Source organism: Sus scrofa, chromosome 7 (assembly GCF_054392235.1).
Source record: "Sus scrofa isolate SSC_HxYL_T2T_F1_AM1 chromosome 7, Sscrofa_HxYL_maternal_Yorkshire_Landrace_v2.0, whole genome shotgun sequence".
Classification (NCBI taxonomy): Eukaryota; Metazoa; Chordata; class Mammalia; order Artiodactyla; family Suidae; genus Sus; species Sus scrofa.
In genome coordinates, this window is record NC_139389.1 from 91,414,848 (window position 1) to 91,439,826 (window position 24,979).

The 24,979-nt window shown below is 38.9% G+C and overlaps 1 protein-coding gene across 2 annotated transcripts in view; it reads left to right on the forward strand.

The window, feature by feature from the left end:
• The window catches only part of KATNBL1 (katanin regulatory subunit B1 like 1), a 94,758-nt gene extending 71,879 nt beyond the window's left edge, over window positions 1–22,879 (forward strand). For both annotated transcript variants that reach the window (XM_084966262.1, XM_021098029.2), the window contains exon 11: window positions 22,009–22,879. The gene's annotated coding sequence lies outside the window, so the exon portion shown is untranslated. The remainder of the gene's footprint in view (window positions 1–22,008) is intronic.
• The last annotated feature ends 2,100 nt before the right edge of the window (window positions 22,880–24,979 follow it).

The following is a 24,979-nucleotide window of genomic DNA, read 5'->3' on the forward strand; positions in this document are numbered from 1 at the left end:
CTTGCAATAGCCTTTATTTTAAAGTCTATTTTGTCTGAAATGAGTATTGCTATTCTAACTTTGTTTCCATTTGCATGGAATATTTTCTTCCATCCCCTCACTTTCAGTCTTTATGTGTCCCTATATCTGAAGTGGGTCTGTTATAGATAGTATTATATGGGTGTTTTTATATCCATTCAGCTTGTCTACACATTTTGCTTGGAGCACTTAAGCCATTTACATTTAAGGTAATTATATATAGATATGCATTTGTTGCCATTTTCTTAATTGTTTTGGATTTGTTTTTGTAGGTCTTTTTCTTCTTTTGTTCTTTTTTCTTGTGGTTTGATGATTATCTTTTTTTTTTTTTTTTTTATTCGTCTTTTTGTCTTTTTGCCTTTTCTAGGGCCACTCCTGCAGCATACGGAGGTTCCCAGGCTAGGGGTCGAATCAGAGCTATAGCCGCTGGTCTACGCCAGAGCCACAGCAACTCAGGTTCCGAGCCACGACTGCGACCTACACCACAGCTCACAACAACGCCAGGTCCTTAACCCTCTGAGCAAGGCCAGGGATCGAACCCACAACCTCATGGTTCCCAGTCAGAACCACTGAGCCACGATGGGAACTTCTGATGATTATCTTTAGTGTTTGGATTGTTTTTTCTTTTTTATGAGTGTGTCTGTTGTAGTTTTTTGGTTTGTGATTCCCACAAGGTATTGTTATAGCATTCTATATGTATACAAAATTGTTTTAACTTGCTGATCTCTTAATTTCAAATGCATTTTCAGTGTTGTGCATTCATCCAATCCTCACAGTTGCTGATTTGCTATCATATTTGTATGTGGATGATCTCCCACTTCTATGTTGGTCTTTACTAGTGAGCTTTCCTATTCATAACTTTTTTATTTCTAGTTCTGGCCTTTTCCACCTAGAGAACTTCCTTTAGGATTTGTTGTAAAGCTGATTTGGTGGTGCTAAATTCTTTTAGGTTTTGGTTGTCTGTAAAACTTTTGATTTCTTCATCAAATCTGAATGAGAGGCTTGCTAAGTATTCTTGGTTGATGAAAGGTTTTTCCCTTTCATCACTTTATATGTGTCATGCCTTTCTGGGCTACAGGATTTCTGCTGAAAAACCAGCTGATAACCTTATGGGGGTTCCCTTGTATGTTATTTGTTGCTTTTCCCTTGTTACTTTTAATATTTTTTCTTTGTCTTTAATTTTTGTCAGTTTGATTAATGTGTATCTCAGTCTGTTCCTCCTTGGGTTTATTCTGTATCAGACACTCTGCACTTCCTCAACTTGAGTGGGTTTCCTTTTCCATATTAAGGATGTTTTCAGCTGTAATCTCTTCAGATATTTCCTCAGGCTCTTTTTCTATTTACCTTTTGGGACCCCTATGATGCAAATGTTGGTACATTTAATCTTGTCCCAGAGGCTTCTTAGACTGTCCTGATTTATTGTTATTCTTTATTCTTTTCAGTGGCAGTGATTTCTACCACTCTGTCTTCCACCTTACCTATTCATTCTGTCTCAGTTATTTTGTGATTTGTTCTAATGTATTTTTCATTTCAGATACTGTATTGTTCATCTTCATTCTTTAAATCTTCTATCTCTTCGTTAGACATTTATTGGCAACTCCTAGATCTGTGCCTCCATTTTTTTACTGAGATCTTGGATCATCCTTATATCATTACTCTTACTCTAAATTTTTTTTCATATAAATCACCTATCTTCTCTTCATTAAGTTGTTTTTGTGGATGTTTATCTTGTTCCTTTATCTGAAACATATTTCTCTGTCATCTTATTTTTCTCACTTTCTATGTTTGTGGTCTCCTTTTCTCAGGCCAGGTTTTAGTTCTCCTTGCTTCTGATGCTGGCCCCATGAGGGGTGGAGCTGGGTTTTGTCCCTCTGATGGACAGTGCCAGCGACTGCTCCCAAAGCAGCAGGTCACAGGAGCCTGTCAGGCAGTGTGGTGATCATTGTGTATGGGAGGTGGATGGGCTACTATCTGTGTACTCAGAGCCTGTTCCTGTGAGAGGAGGCAGGGCAGTGATTGGAATGAAGGGTGGGCCTGCTCCAGGAGGGATGGGTGGGGCTACAGTGGGGGTCATGGACCAGCCCAGGTGGGATCCTCCTCAAGCCCACAGAGACAGGGGCCTGTTGGGGAAAGAGGCTCCATTGGCAGCCCCACCCCTCACGTGCCACCTAACAATAGTGCTTAGCCTCTGGGGCAACCTGGGCCTCTTCCCCAAATATTCCTATTTGCGGCACTTTACCCTCCAACTGCTCCAGGTTGTCTTGCACAGCCAACAGCCATCCTATCCCCAGGCCTGTTCTTCAAACCCCATTCTCCAGCATTCAGCCCCTGCCCATATTAGCAGACTTGTGTCTCAGGCTGGGGAGAACAGGGCGGTTGCATGGACCATCTGTATATGTCTCATTCTGTCCTGCCTGCCCACAGACTGGTTATTGTGTTTTCCTCCAAGCCTCCAAAGCTCTTTTCCTATCCTAGCTGGCCTCCCCCTCGGGTGAGGGGACTCAACTAGGTGTGGCACTTTTCCTTCAGCTCCAGCCCTGGGGTGTAGGTCCTTATCTGCTTCCACCTTTTTTTTTTCCCCCCTTTCATCCTATCCAGTTATGTGGAGATCCCTTTTGTTCTTTTAGGTATTTGAGTTCTTCTACCAGTATTCAGTAGATGTCCTATGAGGATTGTTCCATTTGTAGATATATTCCTGATGTATTTGTGGAAAGAGGTCAATGAACTCCACATCCTCCTTCTTAGCCATCTTAATCCTCCCTTTATCAGATTTTATATTCTTAATTAAAAAGTAACCACTGCATTCTGTACTAGACAAAAGTCACTTAATGATGGAAATGGGGGGAAATTAATTAATTGTGACTAGGAACAGAGGGAAGTAAAAACCTAGTAATTAAAAATACACAGACTACATACTCATATATATGTATAATGTGAATATTATCCAATACCTAGTATCAACCTATCATCCTATGCTGTAATCAACCATAAAGATTATCATAACTTTATGCAGAGTAGGAGAAGGTTTTCTTACAAATGGACACATTAATAACTTTTATTTGAACATTATCTATGATGGATTAGTGTTTTTATACTACTTCCTAGGTGAAATTCTTTAATCTTCATCAACTCTAAGATCATACTTTATATCAGCTTGCTTTCAAAAAGAACTGTTTAAGGAGTTCCCGTCATGGCGCAGTGGTTAACGAATCCGACTAGGAACCATGAGGTTGCGGGTTCGGTCCCTGCCCTTGCTCAGTGGGTTAACGATCTGGCATTGCCGTGAGCTGTGGTGTAGGTTGCAGACGCAGCTCGGATCCCGTGTTGCTGTGGCTCTGGCGTAGGCCAGAGGCTGCAGCTCTGATTAGACCCCTAGCCTGGGAACCTCCATATGCCGCGGGAGCGGCCCTAGAAATGGCAAAGACAAAAAAAAAAAAAAAGAACTGTTTAAAGGAATTCCCCTTGTGGCTCAGAGGGTTCAGAATCTGACTAGTATCTGTGAAGATGCAGGTTCGATCCCTGGCCTTACTCAGTGGGTTAAGGATCTAGAATTGGTGCAAGCTATGGTATAGGTCACAGAGGCAGCTCGGATCTGGCGTTGCTGTGGCTGTGGCACAGGCTGGCAGCTGTAACGCTGATTCAACCCCTATCCCAGGAACTTCCATATGCCTCAGGTGCGGCCCTTGAAACAAAACAAAACAAAAACCATTTAGGAGTTCCCTGTTGTGTCTCAGTGGTAACAAACCCAACTAGTATCCATGAGTATGCAGGTTTGATCCCTAGCAAAAAAAAATCAAATGTTTATTTTAAACAATAAAATTTTATTCTCCACATTTTTTTAAGTTATTGGGGATTTAACCTAGTATAGTTTTTTTCCTTTGACTTGCACTTTTAAAGCCAACTAAAAGCAAAAACAAATGAATAGAAAGTGATTTAGTACCCTTTTAATTAATTTTTAAACATTAAATGCTATGTGACTTAAAATTTTGTCATTTCTGAGCCTTTAAAAATAGTTTTTAAAGGTGACTGGATAGCAAATGAAAGAGAGTAAACTTAACATGCTATGGTTTTAAGAATGTCTGACATTATTGATTCAGGGCTTTGTTATTGTTGCCTTAGTCTTATAATTTAATCAATAACTTCTGCTTAGTCAGGATGTAGTTAGATTAATTTCTGTAATGAATTTATCCTACAAATATTTAAAATGTGAAATAGCAAAATCTTGCTTTAAGAGTTTCTCATAGCTAGAAGTTATAAATTGGTCAAATTACTTAAAGAATTTTTTTGTAAATTTTACTATTTAAATATGACATAAGTTTGGAATTTAATAAAAACTATAGTGACTGTAATAATTGACATGTGTTTTATATAGTATTCAAGAGAAGAGCTAATGTTTTAGAAAAGTATTACACCTTGTATCTTCTTAAGATTTTCTTGGACAGGAGTTCCCGTTGTGGCGCAGTGGTTAACGAATCCGACTAGGAACCATGAGGTTGCGGGTTCGATCCCTGCTCTTGCTCAGTGGGTTAACGATCCGGCGTTGCCGTGAGTTGTGGTGTAGGTTGCAGACGTGGCTCGGATCCTGCGTTGCTGTGGCTCTGGCGTAGGTTGGTGGCTATGGCTCCGATTAGACCCCTACCTAGCCTGGGAACCTCCATATGCCGTGGGAGTGGCCCTAGAAATGGCAAAAAGACAAAAAAAAAAAAAAAAGATTTTCTTGGACAAATGATACAGTTTTGTAATTTGAAGTAAATGAAAATATGGCTTTTTCTATTATTTTTGTTGGGTAGTGGGACCTAATAATTCCTTACAAATGTAAGTTGATATTTGTAAGGAATTATAAGTTAGAGGATTCAGTTATAAGATTTGTGTTTGTGTTTAAATGACATAGCTTAGTGCTTTTCTTTTAAATGTTAATTTAGCTGTTGATGAGTTTATTTGAGGAACTGCATTATATCTTTGAAATCAGATACTTTAATTAAAAGATATTTATAAAATATACACAGCTTCCATGAGCTGCTTGTAGCAGCTGGCATAGCCCCATTTGTCATATCACATATGGTGTGAGTTTCCTGTCTGCTACTTATATCTCTTGATCAATCTTTTCCGTCTCTTCTTTTAACTAAAAAACAACAGCTGACTATATGGAAAGAAAAGCTTCCTCCTAGTAACATTTACAATTTATGACTAAATTGTAACACTTATAGTTTAGAAGTATATGTGTACAACCACTGTAGGCCAAATGTTTACGTACCACTGAAACACATTTGGTTCATTATTCAGCAATTAAGTTGTTAACAAGTGTTTACATTTTTATGAAGAACAGAGCCTCAAAATTTAAGTTGAATCTCTGGAATTTTTTTCATCTTCAAGTAAGACTAATAGAAATGTCTTTTCTCATGTTAGTCAATCTGATTACACAGCTCCTTAAAAATCATATTTCACGTATGTTTCCTAAAACTTACTGGAAAATTTAAAAGGTGGCTTTATGTCCCAATGGATGCAAGCAGTTATGATTGAGGCTCTGTCTGAAGTCGACCTTCTATCATATGTCATTGTTTCTGGATACTAAACAGAGGCGTTGAGCTGTCAGATACCCTGTGGGTAATAAGATGTCAACTGGTTGAGAAAGTGAGGCTTTCCATAATCAATAGGTTCCTTGCTATATATGCTTGTTGATGTTAAACACAAAGGTTAGGTAGAGTCCCTGTCCTCAAGAGTTGTTCTAAAATACTAAATATATGGTGATTCTAAAACCATACTATTGGGATTTTCTTTGAAAGATTAGTTCTTATCTATACTTTTTTTTTTTTGAGCTGTAAGTTCTTATCTGTACTTTTTAGGAAGATCTGGATGTAAGCAATTTCGTACTCAAGTGCATGTTTCTTTTTACTAGATGACTACCTGCAAAAGGGAAGGTGTTTGCTCTGGTGTCAGTAGGTGACTAAGACCTTTATAATCAAAATTCATATAATAATTTTGTATACCACGGCCATTCCTGTTTATTTCTAAGATATGTTATATTTACACTTATGTATTTTTCTCCTGCTTTTGGATGGAATTCTCTATATCAATTAAGATCATTTGGTCTAATGTGTCATTTAAAGCCAGTGTTTTCCTTATTCATTTTCGGTCTGGATGATCTGTCCATTGATTTAAGTGGGGTGACTGTTATTGTCAGTTTCTTTCATGTCCATTAATATTTGCCTTATATATTGTCCTCCTGGAGTTACTTCCCATTGTGGCTCAGTGGGCTAAGAATCTGACTAGTATCCATGAGGATGTGGGCTTGATCCCTGGCCTCATTCAATGGATTAAGTATCTGGCATTGCCACAGGCTGCAGTTTAGGTCACTGATATGGCTCTGGTATATGCTGGCAGGTGAAGCTCCAGTTCAACCCCTAGTCTGGAAACTTCCATGTGCCACAGGTATAGCCCTAAAAAGAAAAAAAAAAACCAACTTTTTTTTTTAATATTGTGGTGCTCCTATTTTGGGTGCATATATACTTAAAATTGATATCTTCTTGGATTGATCCCTTGATCATTAGTGTCCTTCTTTGTCTCTTGTAACAGTCTTTATTTTAATGTCTATTTTGTCTGATGTGAGTATTGCTATTCCATTTTTTTCATTTCCGTTTGCATGAAATATCTTCTTCCACCTCCTCACTTTCAGTCTGTATATCCCTAGATCTGAAGTGGGTCTCTTGTAGGCAGCATATAAATGGGTCTTGGTTTTGTATCCATTCAGCTGTCTGTGAATTCTTGATATGTATGTTCTTACTCTCATTTTGTTAATTGTTTTGGATCTGTTCTTGTAGGTCTTTTTTCTTTTCTTTTTTTCTCTTCTTTTATGATTTGATGACTATCTTTAGTGTTATAACTGGTATATAGAGAGCATTCCATCCCAAAGCAGCTGATATACATTCTTTTACTTGCACATGGAACATTCTCCAGGATAGATAACATACCAGACCACAAAATAAGCCTTGGTAAATTTAAGAAAGTTAAAATCAGGAGGGAGTTCCCGTCGTGGCTCACTGGTTAATGAATCCAACTAGGAACCATGAGGCTGCAGGTTCGATCCCTGGCCTTGCTCAGTGGGTTAAGGATCCAGCATTGCCGTGAGCTGTGGTGTAGGTTGCAGATGTGGCTTAGATCTGTTGCTGTGGCTGTGGTGTAGGCTGGCGGCTACAGCTCCAATTCAACCCCTAGCCTGGGAACCTCCATATGCTGCAGGAGCGGCCCTAGAAATGGCAAAAAGACAAAAAAATTAAAAATAAAATCAGGAGTTCCCTGGTGGCCTAGCAGTTACAGATCCAGCATTGTTACTCCTGTGGCTTGGGTCACTGCTGTGGCATGAGTTCAGTCCCTGGCCTGGGAACTTCTGCATGCCAAGGTGCAGCCAAACAAACAAACAAAAAACAAAGTCATCTTATTTTTTCTGACCACAACACTATGAAACTAGAAATCGACTACAAACAAAAAATTGCACAAGGAGGTTAAGCAGTTTGCTTCTAGAAAACCAATAAATCACTGAAGAATTCAAACAGAAAATTTAAAAATACCTAGAGACAAATGAAAACATGATGATCCAAACCTATGGGATGCAGCAAAAACAGTTCTAAGAAGTTTATGGTCATACAAGCTTATCTCAGGAAGTAAGAAAAATCTCAAAACAATCTGACCTTACACCTAAAGCAACTAGAGAAAGGACAAACAAAACCTAAAGTTAGTAAAAGGAAGAAATCATAAAGGAATAAATAGAGGTGAGGAAAAGAAAAGAAATGGTCAATGAAACTAAAAGCTGGTTCTTTGAAAAAATAAACAAAATTGATTTAGCCAGACTCAATCAGAGGGCCAAGTCAATCAGAAATGAAAAAGGAGTTACAACTGACACCACAGAAATACAAAGGATCATAAGAGACTACTAGAAGACCTAAGTACCAATAAAATGTGCAGCCTAGAAGAAATGGAAAAATTCTTAGAAAGGGGCAATCTCCAGAGACTGAACCAGGAAGAAATAAAAAATAGGAAAAGACCAATTACCAGTAATGACATTGAGTTAGTATTTAAAAATCCCATCAAAGTCCAGGACCAGATGGTTTCATAAGTGAATTCTACAAACATTTAGAGAAGAGTTAACACCTGTCCTTCTGAAACTTCCAAAAAAATGCAGAAGGGACATTCCCAAGCTCTTTCCATGAGGCCAGCATCACCCTAATACAAAGATAAAAAACAAAAAAAATTACATGCCAATATCAATGAACATAGATGCAAAAATCCTTACAAAAATACTAGCAAACTGACTCTAGCTGCACTTCAAGGATCATACACTATGATCAAGTGGGATTTATCCCATAGATGGAAGGATTTTTTTAATATCCGCAAATCAGTCAATGTGATATACTACATTAACAAATTAATAAAAATCACATGTTCACCTCAGTAGATTCAGAAAAAACTTTAAGTGAATTTCAACATTTGGTCTTGATAAAAACTCTCCAGAAAGTGGGCATAGAGGGGACCTACCTCAATAATAAAGGCCATATATGACAGACCCACAGCTAGCGTCATTCTCAATGGTGAAATGCTGAAAGTGTTTTCTCAGATATCAGGAATGAGACAAGGATGCTCAGTCTTACCACTTTTATTTAGCATAGTTTTGGATGTCATAGCCACAGACATGAGAGAAGAAAAAGAAAAGTCCAAATTGAAGGAACAATTTGAAAACATCTGTTTCCAGATGACATGACACTATACACAAAAAATCATTAAGGAGTTCCCGTCGTGGCGCAGTGGTTAACGAATCCGACTAGGAACCATGAGGTTGCAGGTTCGGTCCCTGCCCTTGCTCTGTGGGTTAACGATCCGGCGTTGCCGTGAGCTGTGGTGTAGGTTGCAGACGCAGCTCGGATCCCGCGTTGCTGTGGCTCTGGCGTAGGCCGGTGGCTACAGCTCCGATTCAACCCCTAGCCTGGGAACCTCCATATGCCGCAGGAGCAGCCCAAGAAATAGCAACAACAACAACAACAAAAGACAAAAAGACAAAAAAAGACAAAAAAAAAATCATTAAAATGCTACCCAGAAAACTTCATCAATGAATTCAGTAAAGTTGCAAGATGCAAAATTAATATACAGAAATCTGTTGCATTTCTATACACTAGTTACAAACCATCAGAAAGAGAAATTAGGGAAACAATCCCATTTACCATCACATCAAAAAGGATAAAATACCTAGGGATAAGTCCACCTAAGGAGGCAAAAGATCTGTACTCAGAAAAGTCTAAGACAAAGATACCACCAAGAAGTCAAAAAATAAAAAAACTATAGGCCAATATCTTTGATGAATATAGATGCAAAAATTCTCAACAAAATTTTAGCCATCTGAATCCAACAACATATAAAAAAGATCATACACCATAACCAGGTGGGATTCATCCCAGGTTCACAAGGATGGTTCAACATATGCAAATCAATCGTCATACACCATATTAACAAAAGAAAAGTCAAAAACCACATGATCATCTCAATAGATACAGAAAAAGCATCTGACAAAGTCCAACATCTATTCATGATAAAAACTGTTACCAAAGTGTGTATAGAGGGAACATACATTAACATAAAGCCATTTATGACAAACCCACAGCAAATATAATACTCAATGGAAAAAAGCTGAAAGCCTTTCCACTAAAATCTGGAACAAGACAAGGCTGCCCACTCTTACACTTTTATTCAGCATAGTATTGGAAGTCCTCCTAGCCATAGCAATCAGACAAACCAAAGAAATAAAAGGCATCCAAATAGGAAGAGAAGAGGTAAAACTGTCACTGTATGCAGATGACATATATATAGTAAACCCTAAGGACTCAACCCAAAAACTACTTGAACTGATCAACAAATTCAGCAAAGTAGCAGGATGTAAGATTAACATTCAGAAATCAGTCACATTTCTGTATACTAACAATGAAACTTTAGAAAAGGAATACAAAAACACTATCTTTTATAATTGCACCCCAAAAAATCAAATACCTGGGAATACACCTGACTGAGGAGGCAAAGAACCTATATGCCAAGAATTATAAAACATTAATCAAGGAAATTAAAGAAGATGTAAAGAAATGGAAAGATATTCCATGTTCCTGGGTTGGAAAAATTAATATTGTAGAAATGGCAATACTACCCAAAGCAATCTACAGATTCAATGCAATCCCTATCAAATTACCCATGACATTTTTCACAGAACTAGAACAAACATTCCAAAAATTTATATGGAACCACAAAAGACCCAGAATTGCCAAAGCAATTGTAAAGAACAAAAACCAAGCAGGAGGCATAACTCTCCCAGACTTCAGGCAATATTACAAAGCCACAGTCATCAAGACAGTGTGGTACTGGCACCAAAATAGACAGACAGACCAAGGAAGAGAATAGAGAACACAGAAATAAACCCTGACACCTATGGTCAATTCATCTTTGACAAAGGAGGAGAGAACATAAAATGGGAAAAAGACAGTCTTTTCAGCAAGCATTGCTGGGAAACCTGGACAGCTGTACATGCAAAGCAATGAAACTAAACACCCCCTCACACCATGCACAAAGATAAAATGGCTGAAAGACTTAAATATAAGACAAGACACCATCAAACTCCTGGAAGAGAACATAGGCAAAACATTCTCTGACATCAACCTGATGAATATTTTCTCAGGTCAGTCTCCCAAAGCAACAGAAATAAGAGCAAAAATAAACCAATGGGACCCAATCAAACTGACAAGCTTTGGCACAGCAAAGGAAACCCAAAAGAAACCAAAAAGACAACTTACAGAATGGGAGGAAATAGTGTCGAATGATGCAACTGACAAGGGCTTAATCTCTAGAATAGACAAGCAATTTATACAACTCGACAGCAACAAAGCCAACCGCCCAGTTGAAAAATGGGCAAAAGATCTGAATAGACACTTTCCAAGGAAGATGTACAGATGGCCAACAAACACGTGAAAAAAATGCTCAACATCCCTGATTATTAGAGAAATGCCAATCAAAACTACCATGAGATACCACCTCACACCAGTCAGAAAGGCCATCATTAATAAGTCCACAAAGAACAAATGCTGGAGGGGGTGTGGAGAAAAGGGAAGCCTCCTGCACTATTGGTGGGAATGTAAGCTGGTACAACCGCTGTGGAGATCAGTATGGTGATACCTTAGAAATCTATACATAGAACTACCATATGACCCACCAATCCCACTCTCAGGCATGTATCCGGATAAAACTTTCCTGAAAGAAGACACATGCACCTGCATGTTCACTGCAGCTCTATTCACAATAGCCAAGACATGGAAACAACCCAAATGGCCATCGACAGACGACTGGATTAGGAAGATGTGGTGTATATATATACACAATGGAATACTACTCAGCCATAAAAAAGAATGACATAATGCCATTTGCAGCAACATGGATGGAACTAGAGACTCTCATCCTGAGTGAAGTAAGTCAGAAAGAGAAGGACAAATACCATATGATATCACTTCTATCTAGAATCTAATACAAGGCACAAAGGAACCTTTGCACAGAAAAGAAAATCATGGACATGGAGAGCAGACTTGTGGTTGTCAAGGGGGAGGGGGAGGGAGTGGGATGGATGGGGACCCTGGGGTTAATCGATGCAAACTATTGCCTTTGGAATGGATTATCAATGAGATCCTGCTGTGTAGCAGTGGGAACTATGTCTAGTAACTTAAGATGGAGCATGATAATGTGTGAAAATAGAATGTGAACATGTATGTGTAACTGGGTCACCATGCTGTACAGTAGGAAAAAAATTGTATTGGGGAAATAACTATTAAAAATAATAATAATAATAAAAAAGAAAACTGTAAGACATTGATGAAAGAAAAGACAACACAAACTGATCAAAAGATATACTGTGTGTTCTTGAATTGTTAAGATGACCATACTACAGAAGATGATCTAAAGGTTCAATGCCATCTCTATTAAAATACCAATGACATTTTTTGCAGAACTAGAACAAATAAATTGTTTTAATTTATATAGAAACATAAAAGACCTCAAATAGCTAAAACAATTTTGACAAAGAAGAACAAACCTAGAGCAATCACACTTCCTGACTTCAGATTGTACTTCAAAGCTATAATCAAACAGTATGGGGAGTTCCCGTCATGGCGCAGTAGAAACAATCCAACTAGAAACCATAAGACTGCGGGTTCAACCCCTGGCCTCAGTGGGTTAAAGGTTAAGGATCCAGCGCTGCCATGAGCTGTGGTGTAGGTCACAGAAGCAGCTCAGGTCCTGTGTTGCTATGACTCTGGCATAGGCTGGCAGCTGTAGCTCCAATTGGACTCCTAGCCTGGAAACCTCCATATGCCGTGGGTGCAGCCCTAAAAAGACGAAAAAAGAAAAAAGAAAAAAAACCATTATGGTACTCTTTCAAAAACAGGCAGATAGACCAGTGGAACAGGATAGAAAACCTAGAAATAACCCATGCTTGTATAGTCAGTTAATCTACAAAAAAGGAGTCAAGAATACAATGGAGAAAAGAGAGTCTCTTCAATAAGTGGTTCTGGGAAAACTAGACAGCTACATGTAAGGGAGTGAAATTAGAACAGTTTCTAACACCATATTCAAAAACAAAATTGATACTATAAAACTCCTTTAGGAAAATGTAAGTGAAACAAGCTCTCACATAAATCACGGCAATGTAAGACCAGATACTGTAAAATTCCTATAGGAAAGCATAGGCAGAACATTTGACATAAATGGCAACAACTTTTTTAGATGTGTCTCCAAAAGCAAAAATAAACAAATGAGACCTAATTAAACTTATAAGCTTTTGTAGAACAAAGGAAACCATCAACAAAATGAAAAGACAATCTACTGAATGTGGGAAAATATTTGCAAATGATATATGACTGATAAAGAATTAATAGCCAGAATATGTAAGCAGCTCATACAACTTAACATCAGAAAAGCAAATACCTCAATTTTAAAATGGGTAGAAGAACTGAATAGATATCTTTCCAAAGAGGAAATTCAGGTGGCCAGCAGGTACATGAGAGATGCTCAACATTGCTAATCAGGAAAGTGCAAGTCAACCACAATTAGATATCACTTCACATCTGTCAGAATGGGTATCCTCAAAAAGAACACAACAGATTTTGGCAAGGATGTGGAGAGAAATGAACCCTGGTACACTGTTGTGGGAATGTAAACTGGTGTTGCCACCATGGAAAACAGTATAGAGGTTTCTCAGAACTAAAAATCAAACTACCAATATCACTTATATGTGGAATCTAAAAAAATACAACAAAATAATAAATATAGCAAAAAAGAAACAGCTTCACAAATATAGAGAACAAATTTGTGGTTACCAGTGTTGAGAGAGAAGAGGGGTTATATAGAAGTAGAGGAGTAAGAAAACAGTTTGTAGAAAACACATAAGTTACAAGGATGTATTATACAACATGGAGAATATAGCCAATATTTCATAATAACTGTAAATGGAGTATAACCTTTAAAATTGTGAATTATTTGAGTTCCCATCATGGTTCAACAGGTTAAGAACCTGACTAGTATCCATGAGGATGCAGGTTTGATCCCTGGCCTTTGCTCAGTGGGTTAAGGATCCAGCATTGCTGTGGGTTGGGATGTAGGCTGCAGACACAGCTCAGATCCTGCATTGCTATGGCTTGGTGAAGGCCAGCAGCTGCAGCTCTGATTCGACCCCGGCCCAAGAACTTCCATATGCCACAGGTGTGGCCCCAAAAATAAAATAATAAAATGAATTATTGTATTATACACTTGTAATTTTTATACTATTGTACAGCAACTATACTTCAAAAAAAATAAAATATGTATTAGTTCATTGTCCACACTGATGTCTTTGAGAATAGTGGCACCAAGTGGATTAAGGTATATCTTTTAAGGAAATTTTGTCTTGCGTTCTGCATACTATGATGTTTAATTAGTGGCTGCTGGGAAGTTTTCCTTGTAAGAACTTAACCCAGAAGAACTCTTGATTACGTCATTCCCACATCAGCTTACTTTAATTTTTTTTTTTTTTTTTTGGTCTTTTTGCCATTTCTTGGGCCACTCCTGCGGCATATGGAGGTTCCCAGGCTAGGGGTAGAATCGGAGCTGTAGCCACCAGCCTACGCCAGAGCCACAGCAATGCAGGATCCGAGCCACATCTGTGACCTTCACCACAGCTCATGGCAACACCGGATCCTTAACCCACTGAGCAGGGCCAGGGATCGAACCTGAAACCTCATGGTACCTAGTCAGATTCGTTAACCACTGAGCCATGACAGGAACTCCTGGCTTACTTTAATTTTTTACAGCTTTATTGAGGTATAATTAATATATGCAAAGTATACATTTTCAGTGCATACAATTTGATGAGTTTATCATACCACAAAGTAATAAACATCTATCACCTCCAAAACTTTCCTTGTGCCCTTAGGGGTGGGGGCAAGAAAATTTACCATGAGAACTACCTCCTTACCAAAATTTTAAGTGCACAGTTCAGCATTACTCACAATTGCCAAAATAAGGAAAATCCAAATGTTCACTGACAAACCAGTTTGTTATATACATACAGTGGAATACTACTCAGCCTTTAAAAAGAACAAAAATCTTTCCAACATGGTTGGACCTGAAGACATGCTAAGTGAAATAAGTTAGTCACAGGAAAGGCAAATATTACATGATTCCATTTATATGAGGTATTTAAAAAAACCAAACTTACAGAAGCAGAAAATAGTGGTGGTTGCCAGAGAGCTGTGGGGAGGGGAAAATGGAGAATTTTATACAAGATTAATAAGTTCTAGAAGTCTAATGTACAACATAGTGCCTATAATCAAATACAATGACCGTCTCATTTAGCCATTAATACCTTTGGAAGCTGAGGAGAATGCTTCCTGTAAGAAACTAATATAATTCAAATTTTTGCTAAAAATAAATTTGACTCTTTCTCCTTCCTTTATGATACTTTAATTTTCTTTTCTGCATGTCATGTACATCCTTGTTCATGTTAATTTAGATCGTAAGTCTCTTAGTCTGTATGTGCCCTCAGTGCTTGTGTCCTGCATCGTACTAAGTAAGTGGCTCCTTGGTATAGTCTGTTTTTCACTTTTTCTTTCCTAAATTGTGGCAGCAACGTTCTTTCTAAAAGGCTACTTTTGGGTCTTCAGGAAAAAGTCACATTTTAGTCATAAATCATGTATAAGCAAAAGGCTGTTCTCCTTTGGGTTTGTGATGCCATTATATTTTATAGAAAAAATTATATATAAATTATGTAAAATCATAGCCTTTAGGTATACCTGCTATCCACCTTCTCCCTGAGATATGATTTTAGCTAAAATACCATCACCTTGTGAAACTGGCATTGTATAGTGGTTTTGCAGTGACTGCAGACTGCATTCCTAATGCACAAGATAAAGCCATATGCCAAAAGCACTCCCTCTGTAGGGGTGTGGTTAGTCTAAAATAAATACATTCTTTGAACTATCTTAAATGAAATGGCTGAACTTTTCATTCCAAAGTTGCTTATATGTGGGGAATTTAGTTTTTCCTTTTAAGGATTAAGAAGAAAGCTGTTCCTTTGCACATGCAGAGTTACAAGTACTATGACAGAGGGGAAAGAACACTGGATTAGGATCAAGGGACCCTGAGTTTTAAACACCTTAAAAACAGGCTCAAGTGAAATAGGTTTTACTTATGTGAATTAGGAGGAATGAGTCTGACTTTAGCTCAGTACCCAAAATAATAATTAACTTCAGTCCATGATAATGAGTCCTTAGCATGCTGTACAACTTCTGCTTTAACTCCCCAAAGAAAGAATATCTTGTTAAAGCTGTATCAAATTTGGCTTGGAAAGGCAATTTTAGACAATGTTTTATATCAACTGAGAGAGCTTTTTATATTTGTCAAGACTGTACCAGAAGTTGAGCTAAATCCTTAAATCAGCAGATTAAGAATCTGACTAATGGAGTTCCCATCGTGGCGCGGTGGTTACCGAATCCTACTAGGAACCATGAGGTTTCGGGTTCGATCCCTGGCCTTGCTCAGTGGGTTAAGGACCCGGCATTGCCGTGAGCTGTGGTGTGGGTCGTAGATGCGGCTTGGATCCTGCATTGCTGCAGCTCTGGCATAGGCTGGTGGCCAGCGGCTATAGCTCTGATTCGACCCCTAGCCTGGGAACCTCCATGTACCGCAGGAGCAGCCCTAGAAAAGGCAAAAAGTCACACACACACACAAAAGAATCTGACTAGTATCCCTGAGGATGCTAGTTTGATCCCTGGCCTCCTCAGTGAGTTAGGAATCCAGTGTTGCCACAAGCTGCAGTGTAGATATTAGAGGTAGCTCAGATCTGGTGTTGCTGTGGCTGTGACGTAGGTTGGTAGCTGCAGCTCCAAATTGACCCCAACCTGGGAACTGGGGTGGCCCTAAAGAGGAAAAAAAAATCCTTAATCCTTAATCTAATTAGTTCCTGGCCTGGCCTTCCCATTTTTGGTATGCTTAAGACATTAAAAGTCTCAGTAAATAACACAATAGCTTGTTTATCATAAGCTTTATATTTCTGTATTTATAGGGATATTACAACACTTTATTTGGAAGAGTACTCAATAAATGCCTTGCCTACTAACAGGATTTGCTGAGTCACTTGATTCAGTTTGTGATCCCTTCAGCACTTTTGAGGAACTTAAACATTGTTTCTGGGAAGCACCAGCAAAGCTGTAATTGTGTCCCAAATGTGCATTTTTGACTCCTACGTGCAACTCTTGATCTCCACTCATGAGCTCTTTCAACATTTTATACCTGCTTAACCCAAGACAATTTGCCCAAGTCAGAGATTTATGAGAATCAGATGATTCCCTCTGGCCCTGTTTATTTTTCTCCCAAGAGTTGTTAGTGTGTGATTGCAGCTTTACATTGATAAACATTTTTTCTAATCATTTAACTTCTTGTTGATATTTTGTACATAAGTATGTTTTATTGAAGATCCATACCAAAGAACACAAATATTTCACCCATTTTTGAAGTCCTTGTTATAATTGAAGGCCCTCAGAAGAAATAGTTTCTAGAGATAACAATAACTAATATATGCTGAATGCTAATTGTGTGCTATGCAGTGATCTGAGCATTTTGTTTGACTAGTTCGTTTTGTCCTCACAGCCACCATATGGTAGGGTCTATAATTATCTTTATCAGGAAATGAAAGTACAGAGAAAGGCTACATAGCTTAAAAGTAGCAAAGCAGGCAACTAAACTCTAAAGTCTGTGGGAGTTCCTATTGTGGCTCAGCGGTATTGAACCTGACTAGTATCCTTGAGGATGCAGGTTTGATCCCTGGCCTCTCTCAGTGGCTTAAGTATCTGGTGTTGCTGTGAGCTGTGGTGTAGGCTGCAGATATGGGTTGGATCCTGCTATGGCTGTAGCTATGGTGTAGGCCGGCGGCTTCAGCTCCAATTTTGCCCCTAGCCTGGAAACTTCCATATGCCACATGCTCAGCCCTAAAAAGCAAAAAATAAAGTCTGTGCTCTTAACCATTAAGCTACTTTTCCTCTCCTAAAATATTAAGAGAAAGGAGACGGGAGAGAGGAGGTGGAGGTGGGACAGTCTCAGCAAAATTGACCTTTGAATGTGGCATTTAATTAGATATTATCATCCTTGATATATATGTGAGTTTTGTGATTCTTTCTTTTTTCTTTTTTTTTTTAAGGCCACACCCATGTCCTATAAAAGTTTCTGGGCCAGGGATTGAATCCGAGCTGCAGCTATGGGCCTACCAAAGCTGCAGCAACACCAGATCCTTTAACCCACTATGCTGGGCGGGGATCTAACCCACTCCTCTGCAGTAACCCTGGCCTCCACAATTGATTCTTAACCCACTGTGCCACAGTGGAAACTCCAGTTTTGTGATTTTTTTTTTTTTTTTTTTTTTTGTCTTTTTGCCTTTTCTAGGGCTGCTCCCACGGCATGCGTAAGTTCCCAGGCTAGGGGTCTAATCAGAGCTGTTGCTGCTGGCCTATGTATGCCACAGCCACAGCAACTCGGAATCCGAGCCGCGTCTGTGACCTACACCACAGCTCAGGGCAATGCCGGATCCTTAACCCACTGAGCGAGGCCAGAGATGGAACCCACAACCTCATGGTTCCTAGTCGGATTTGTTAATCACTGAGCCACGATGGGAACTCCAGCCACGATGGGAACTCCAATAAATATTCTTTATCTCTGTCTTCTAACTGAAAGTTTTATGACTGATGTCAACCATACTGCTGTGTTCTTCATATTTTAAGTTAATTTGGATAAGATAGGCTTGATAAGAATAAGGGGGTAAAAGCATCAACAACTACAGTGGAAACAAAAACCCCTGCCTGTCCTCAATCTGGCTCAGAATTTGCTCAGGGTGAATCAATTCATTGCTGCTGGTGACCTAAGGTCCTGCTTGGGCCTTGGTGACACCTTCACGATTTTAGTAAATTCAGAAAATACTATAGGTAAAACTTGATGAATCTATTTGACAGCTTGTTTTTGAAGAAGGAGATAGGAGGAGATTAAGAAAAGTACTAAATCTTCTCCCTTACCTTTTGTAGCAAATAGCTAGAGGGATCTTTCCAACATGTGAGAAGATCAAGACTTGAAATGCTTTAGGAGGTGTCCATCTCCTCAGGGTAAAATACCTTGGCTTATGAGGCCCCTCCTGTTCTTGGCCTCGCTTTCCTCTCCAGGTGCATCTCATCTTGACGTCATACACACAGAGGCCCCTTTGGGGCCAGTGTTCTCTTTAGCTCCTCCATCCAACACACCCTGCAATTTCAATTCCAAGCTTTCAAACTTGCTGTGCCCCCTGCCAAGAACACTCCTCCCTCCCTCTGTGCCTTTGCTCTCCAACCACCCTCCCCACCTCCACCTAAAATAACCCTTCTTGAATTGTTGATTCTTAGCTTTTTCTTAACTTCCAGTTTTTGTTTATGTCAGGTGTCTATCTGTCTGCTCTAAAAGTTCTGCACTGCTGCTCCTCTTGTGGTACATAAATATAACTGGCCATACTTCATTTTCTTTCTTTCTTTCTTTTTTTTTTTTCTTTTGTATTTTCTAGGACCGCACCCTCGGCATATGGAGGTTCCCAGGCTAGGGGTGTAATCAGAGCTGTTGCTGCTGGCCTTCGCCAGAGCCACAGCAACTCAGGATCGAGTCATGTCTGCAATCTACACCACAGCTCATGGCAATGCCAGCTCCTTAACCGACTGAGCAAGGCCAGGGATCGAACCCGCAACCTCATGGTTCCTAGTCGGATTCGTTAACTGCTGAGCCACAACGGGAATACACTGAGTGAGGCCAGGGATTGAACCTGTGTCCTCATGGATGCTAGTCAGATTTGTTTCTGCTGAGCCATGACAGGAACTCCTGCATTTTCTTTATTTTCTTGTCAGTAGCTCTTAGGTAGGATCAGTCTATTTAACTCACCATTATATTCCTAGCAATCAACTCCGTGAATCCTCAATAAAAAGTATTCAGTACAAATTTGTTGGATAAATAAGTAAACAAAGGTTTGCTGGGTGTTTTCATTAAAGTATAATATTCAGATAAGACCTAGGTGTCTGTACTTATCAGTCATCCATTCTTCTTGGCTATAGATGTCAACTCACACTTGTTTTTCTATCAGGAGATGATTCATTCACTAATAGAATTCCTATAACAGGACCCTGCCATGCTGTCAGTAAGCACATCTGCAAATGCTCTTCTGTTACTGCCATTGGGATTTGCTGCCCAACACAGGAATCATTAATTGTAAGCCTGAATATTTTGTTGCAGAATTAATGTAAGGTGCTTGCTCAATAAGGGACTTGGCACAATACCCTTTACAGTTTGATCGTTTGATAGAATGTGTGCTGATAATTATGACAAACCCAGGGAACTTCCTGCAGCTCATCGTTATTTCTACTATAGATCAAGTGTGACTGTCATTGGCCACACCCTATCTATTGGTTCCTCCTCTGATCAGTTCCCAGACAGGATTGGGAGGCAGAAACTCAGTAATTCTATTGTCACACTGTGTGCCTCTGTTTAGGGACTTCACTTTTAGCTTCTGGGCCTTTTCTGGCTTGACCTCACCCCCATACCTATCTATGCAAAATCATAAAGTGGGGATGAAAAGGTGTTCTTATTAGAAGATTAGAGGCTTTTGAGAACGAGTTGAGTAAGTCTGGGATAGAAGCATTGAACTGATACACTGATACTAGTTGCTGAAGATTCTTTTTCTGAAAATCATCCATATTCATTTTAATGTAATGCGTTGGAATAATCCAGCTAAAAGATGTTAATTCTGTTTTCTGGTTACTGTTAATCACTTTTCTATCTGGAAATAGGACATAAGCCTCTCACTACTGTAAGACTAGTTTATTTTTTGTTTTAGAAAAGCATTCTGAATCTGTAGAAGTATCAAACCACTATGTTATACACTTTAATATAATATTGTAAGTCAACTATACTTCAATTTGAAAAAGGAAATAAATGCTTAATTATTAATTTTTTAAAAAGAATTCTAGTTTTAAGAGAGAACTTTGGTCTGGGGTATAAAATTAGTCTTCCAAATCTTGGATTTCCATAGCTTGTGTCTGCTTTGTGGCCTAGAATATCACACAGATGGCCATTTTTTAGGCTGTTAATTCCTTTCTGTAAAATGATATCCCTATCCAGAGGTTTTTTTTTTTTTGTTTTTTTTTTTGTTTTTTTTTTTTTTTATGGGGGCATCCAAGGCACATGGAAGTTCCTGGGCCAAGGGTCAAACCCACACCTCCACAGTGACCTAAGCCACAGCATTTGGATTCTTTTTTTTTTTTTTTTGTCTTCTTGCTATTTCTTGGGCCGCTTCCGCGGCATATGGAGGTTCCCAGGCTAGGGGTCGAATCGGAGCTGTAGCAACCGGCCTACGCCAGAGCCACAGCAGCGCGGGATCCAAGCCGTGTCTGCAACCTACACCACAGCTCACGGCAACGCCGGATCCTTAACCCACTGAGCAAGGGCTGGGACCGAACCCGCAACCTCATGGTTCCTAGTCGGATTCGTTAACCACTGCGCCACGACGGGAACTCCAGCATTTGGATTCTTAATCCACTGCACCACAGCAGCAACTCCTAGAGGAGTGTATTTCTAAGTGATATAAATCAAATGAAGACTGGAAGGGACTAGATAAAATTACTTTAAAATAGATAAAGCACAATCGTAATATGTATGATGGAAACACATGTATGTTTCACCCTCCTCTGGAACAAATATATTGTCACAGAAAGCTCATTAAATTGATTCTATTTCTTTTTATTATTATTGAAGTATAGTTGATTTACAATGTTCTTTGCTGTACAGCAAGGTGATTCAGTTATATACAATATATGTATGTATATATATATAAATTCTTTTTCATATTTCCATTATGGTTTGTAACAGGGTATTGAGTATAGTCCACTGTTGTTTATACAGTAGAACCTTGGAGTTTATGATGCTATTTCTTATCCTGCATTAATCATAGCAAGGTCACACTGTAATCATCTAGTGATTAGTCACCATAATAATAACAGTACTTCCAGAGTTGTGGCTCAGTGGATTAAGGACCCAGCTAGTATCCATGAGGCTATGAGTTCAATCCCTGGCCTCGCTCAGTAGGTTAAGGATCCAGCGTTGCCCTGAGTTGTGGTATAGGTTGCAGATGAGGCTCGGATCTGGGGTTGCTGTTGCTGTGCCTGTGGCATAGGTCAGTAGCTGCAGCTCCATTTTGACACCTAACCTGGGAATGTTCATATACTGCAGTTGCAGCCCTAAAAAATAAAATAAAGCAAAATAATAATAAATGTGTTTCCATTTATTGAGGGCTTTTCACATGCCTGTAGCTGTGATAATCACTTCCCTTCCATTATCTCATTTAATCCTCATAACAACCCTTAAGTACTCTAATCTCTGTTTTTTCCACAGGAAAGATGAGATTCAGCAAAGTAAAGCCACTTGGCCAAGGTCTCACTGTTAGTAATCAACAGCCAATATTCAATCTCTGGTTTGACTCCAAAGCCTGCAGGTATATTTTTAATCCCTACAGTGCTTTAAGTGTTGAGTTGGAGTTGGAGAGAAATTCGTGTCCTGATCTATGGACATAATAATTTCTGCTTCTGGAAATTTGCTAATAATTAATAGCTGCACAGGTAGCATTCTACTTAAAAGAATGAAGCTCAGCATTTATATTATACCTTGTTTTCTAAGAGCTTTACTAGTCCACTTATTTAATGCAGATGCTTTCTCCTGAGATAGGTCAGCAGCTCTCAAACCTGGGGTGCATCAGAATCACCTGGAGAGCTTGTAAACATAAAAATACCCAGGTCCCCATCCCAGACCCACTGAGTCAGAATCTCCATGGGTGGGGACCAGACATCTGATGTTTAATAAGCTTCGCAGGTGATTCTGACACATAGAGAATCGCTGAGATCTGTGAACAGTGGCAGAGTTTTTTTTAGGAATGATAATTCTCAGGTTTGTAGATTTACTTAGGGCCTCACAGAAAGTTTGGTAATGGCTAAATTATAACTCATGAATTCCAAGCCATCTGTCTAAATTCACATAGTAATTGTTAATTGGCAACATCTGTGTTATGACCTATCCTAATGGAATTGATTGTCATCTCATTTTTCTTTTTTCCTGATTGTTTATTAGGGATAATAACTAGCACTCTTTTATGTTGAATCTTTTTCACTTGGTATGTGAAAGTTATTTCCTGTAACCACTATTAATAAAATCTCAAGCAGTTTAAAACAACAACTGTTCAAATTCCAAATAAAGAATCACAAAATCCCAAGATTAAAGTCATCATGTACAGCCATATGTTACTTGAATTCTCTTTTACAGCATCTCCACCAAGTGGCTAAGTGGCCTATTTCTGCTAGATAGCTGGCTCTGCCTGGGAGCAGTATGTTCTGACTTAGAAAGTCTTCCCCATAATAAGGTGAAACCAATTTCTCAAGAACTTCCAAACATCGGTTGTAGCTCTAACCTCCTCATCAGAACTTCTTACTGAAATCAGCCAAAACCTTTGCTCAAGCAAATAACTCCCTGGAGTTCCCTTCATGGTTCAGCGGAAATGAATCTAACTAGCATCATGAGGATGCAGGTTCCATTCCTGGGCTTGCTCAGTGGGTTAAAGGATCTAGTGTTGCTGTGAGCTATGGTGTAGGTCACAGAAGCGGCTCAGATCTGGTGTTGCTGTGGCTGTGGTGTAGCCTGGCATCTGTAGCTCAAATTCAACCCCTAGCCTGGGAACCTCTGTATGCCGTGGGTGTGGCCCTAAAAAGACCGAAAAGGGGGGGGGGGAATTCCCTGATTGCTATTTTCTGAAAGTTCACAGGATGCCTCTCTAAAGCTGTTTCTGTTCCATGGCCAAGCCATATCTCAGACTATTTTCTGTTCAGATGCACTTAGAATTATAGGACTTAGACTAAATTCACTGATGCATATTGTTTTTTAAAAAATAAATTTTAGTAATTCTATACAGAGCGACCTATTTGGGGTATTTAAATATAGAGGTCCACATGAGAGGAAAAGGAATATGATCTTACATTTTGTTAATGTGTTCTAAGTGTGCCATTTTATGTTCATGTCATCAGCATGGTATGTTAGATGTAGCAACCAGATTTAAAGTTTCAGACTTTGTTGACATTCTGTGAGTTGTTCAGAAACTTCCAAAAACCTGGTGGTTGTTAACGGGTCTCTTCTAAATGGGAAATATAATGTACATCAAGTTCCTGGGATTCATTTGTTCATTTGAAGCTCAAAAGAAAGAGAACATTTGTGTCCTCACTGCCCAAGAACTTCTGGTTCTAATATTCCTTCTTTGAGACAGACATTTCCTTTCCACCATCCTTTCCCACAGACCAGAACTTGACCTGGAGCCCAAAAGAAAAACAGCAAATGCATCACTAACCAGTGGTACAGTTGCCACCAATGTTAACCTTTAATGTTTGGAATTCAATGAGAATCAAATACAGACAGACGCTAAGATAACATGTTAGGTCAGTGATGGGAAGAGATATTTTCATAGGACTTCATTGCTATAGGTGCTTTTGGATATAAAGTCCAAATTTTAGAAGATAAAAGACAAACAGAAAATAAGCAAGACCTATGTTAGTTACTACTATGACCATTCTGATAGGCTGGCCAGCTCGGAAGAACTTTTAATGCACAAATCGTAGATGGAAATAACACTTTATTCTAGCATATACTACTAGCACAGAAAACCTGCAGTTCAATTACAATTTATGGTCAAGCTTAGCCATGTCCAAGAGACAGCTCCTTCTTCAGTACCCTTTTCCTGGGGCCAGAGTGAGAGGCCAGCATTCTTTTCTATCTCCCCTGATGCGTCCAGAATTTTGTCCTTTTACTATAAAGGTTCTTTCCTGAAATTATTGTGATCGCTTTTTGTAACTCTTAACCAACCTATTCAAGATACTTTGCCACCACCTCTTTAGCATCTGGTTCTACCGAGACTCGTCTACCATCACTGATGACATTTTCAATATTCCTATTGACTCTTTGGATGTAAAAAGAAGTATCAGGAAAACCATATATGCTGATTGTATTTAGTTTATAAGAGAAGACTATGAACTTATGGACATGTTCTGACAACTGAAAAGTACACCGGGAAATTATATTCCTGCTTAGCAATAAGGGACTGAATGATTGACATTTGAAGTCTAACTATATATGTGTTAAAGTCTGATTTGGAAAATTATAAGCAAAAAGATACTGATTTGTATCACTAAACTTTCTAGTGTTAATTCCCACACAAACCAAGAGATAAAGTGTACTAACATTTTTTTATAATTAAAAAGTAGGAAGAGAAGCAATTGAAAATTATGACCAGCTCACAACACTGCTGACATAGCGTTTCATGAAGCAGCCT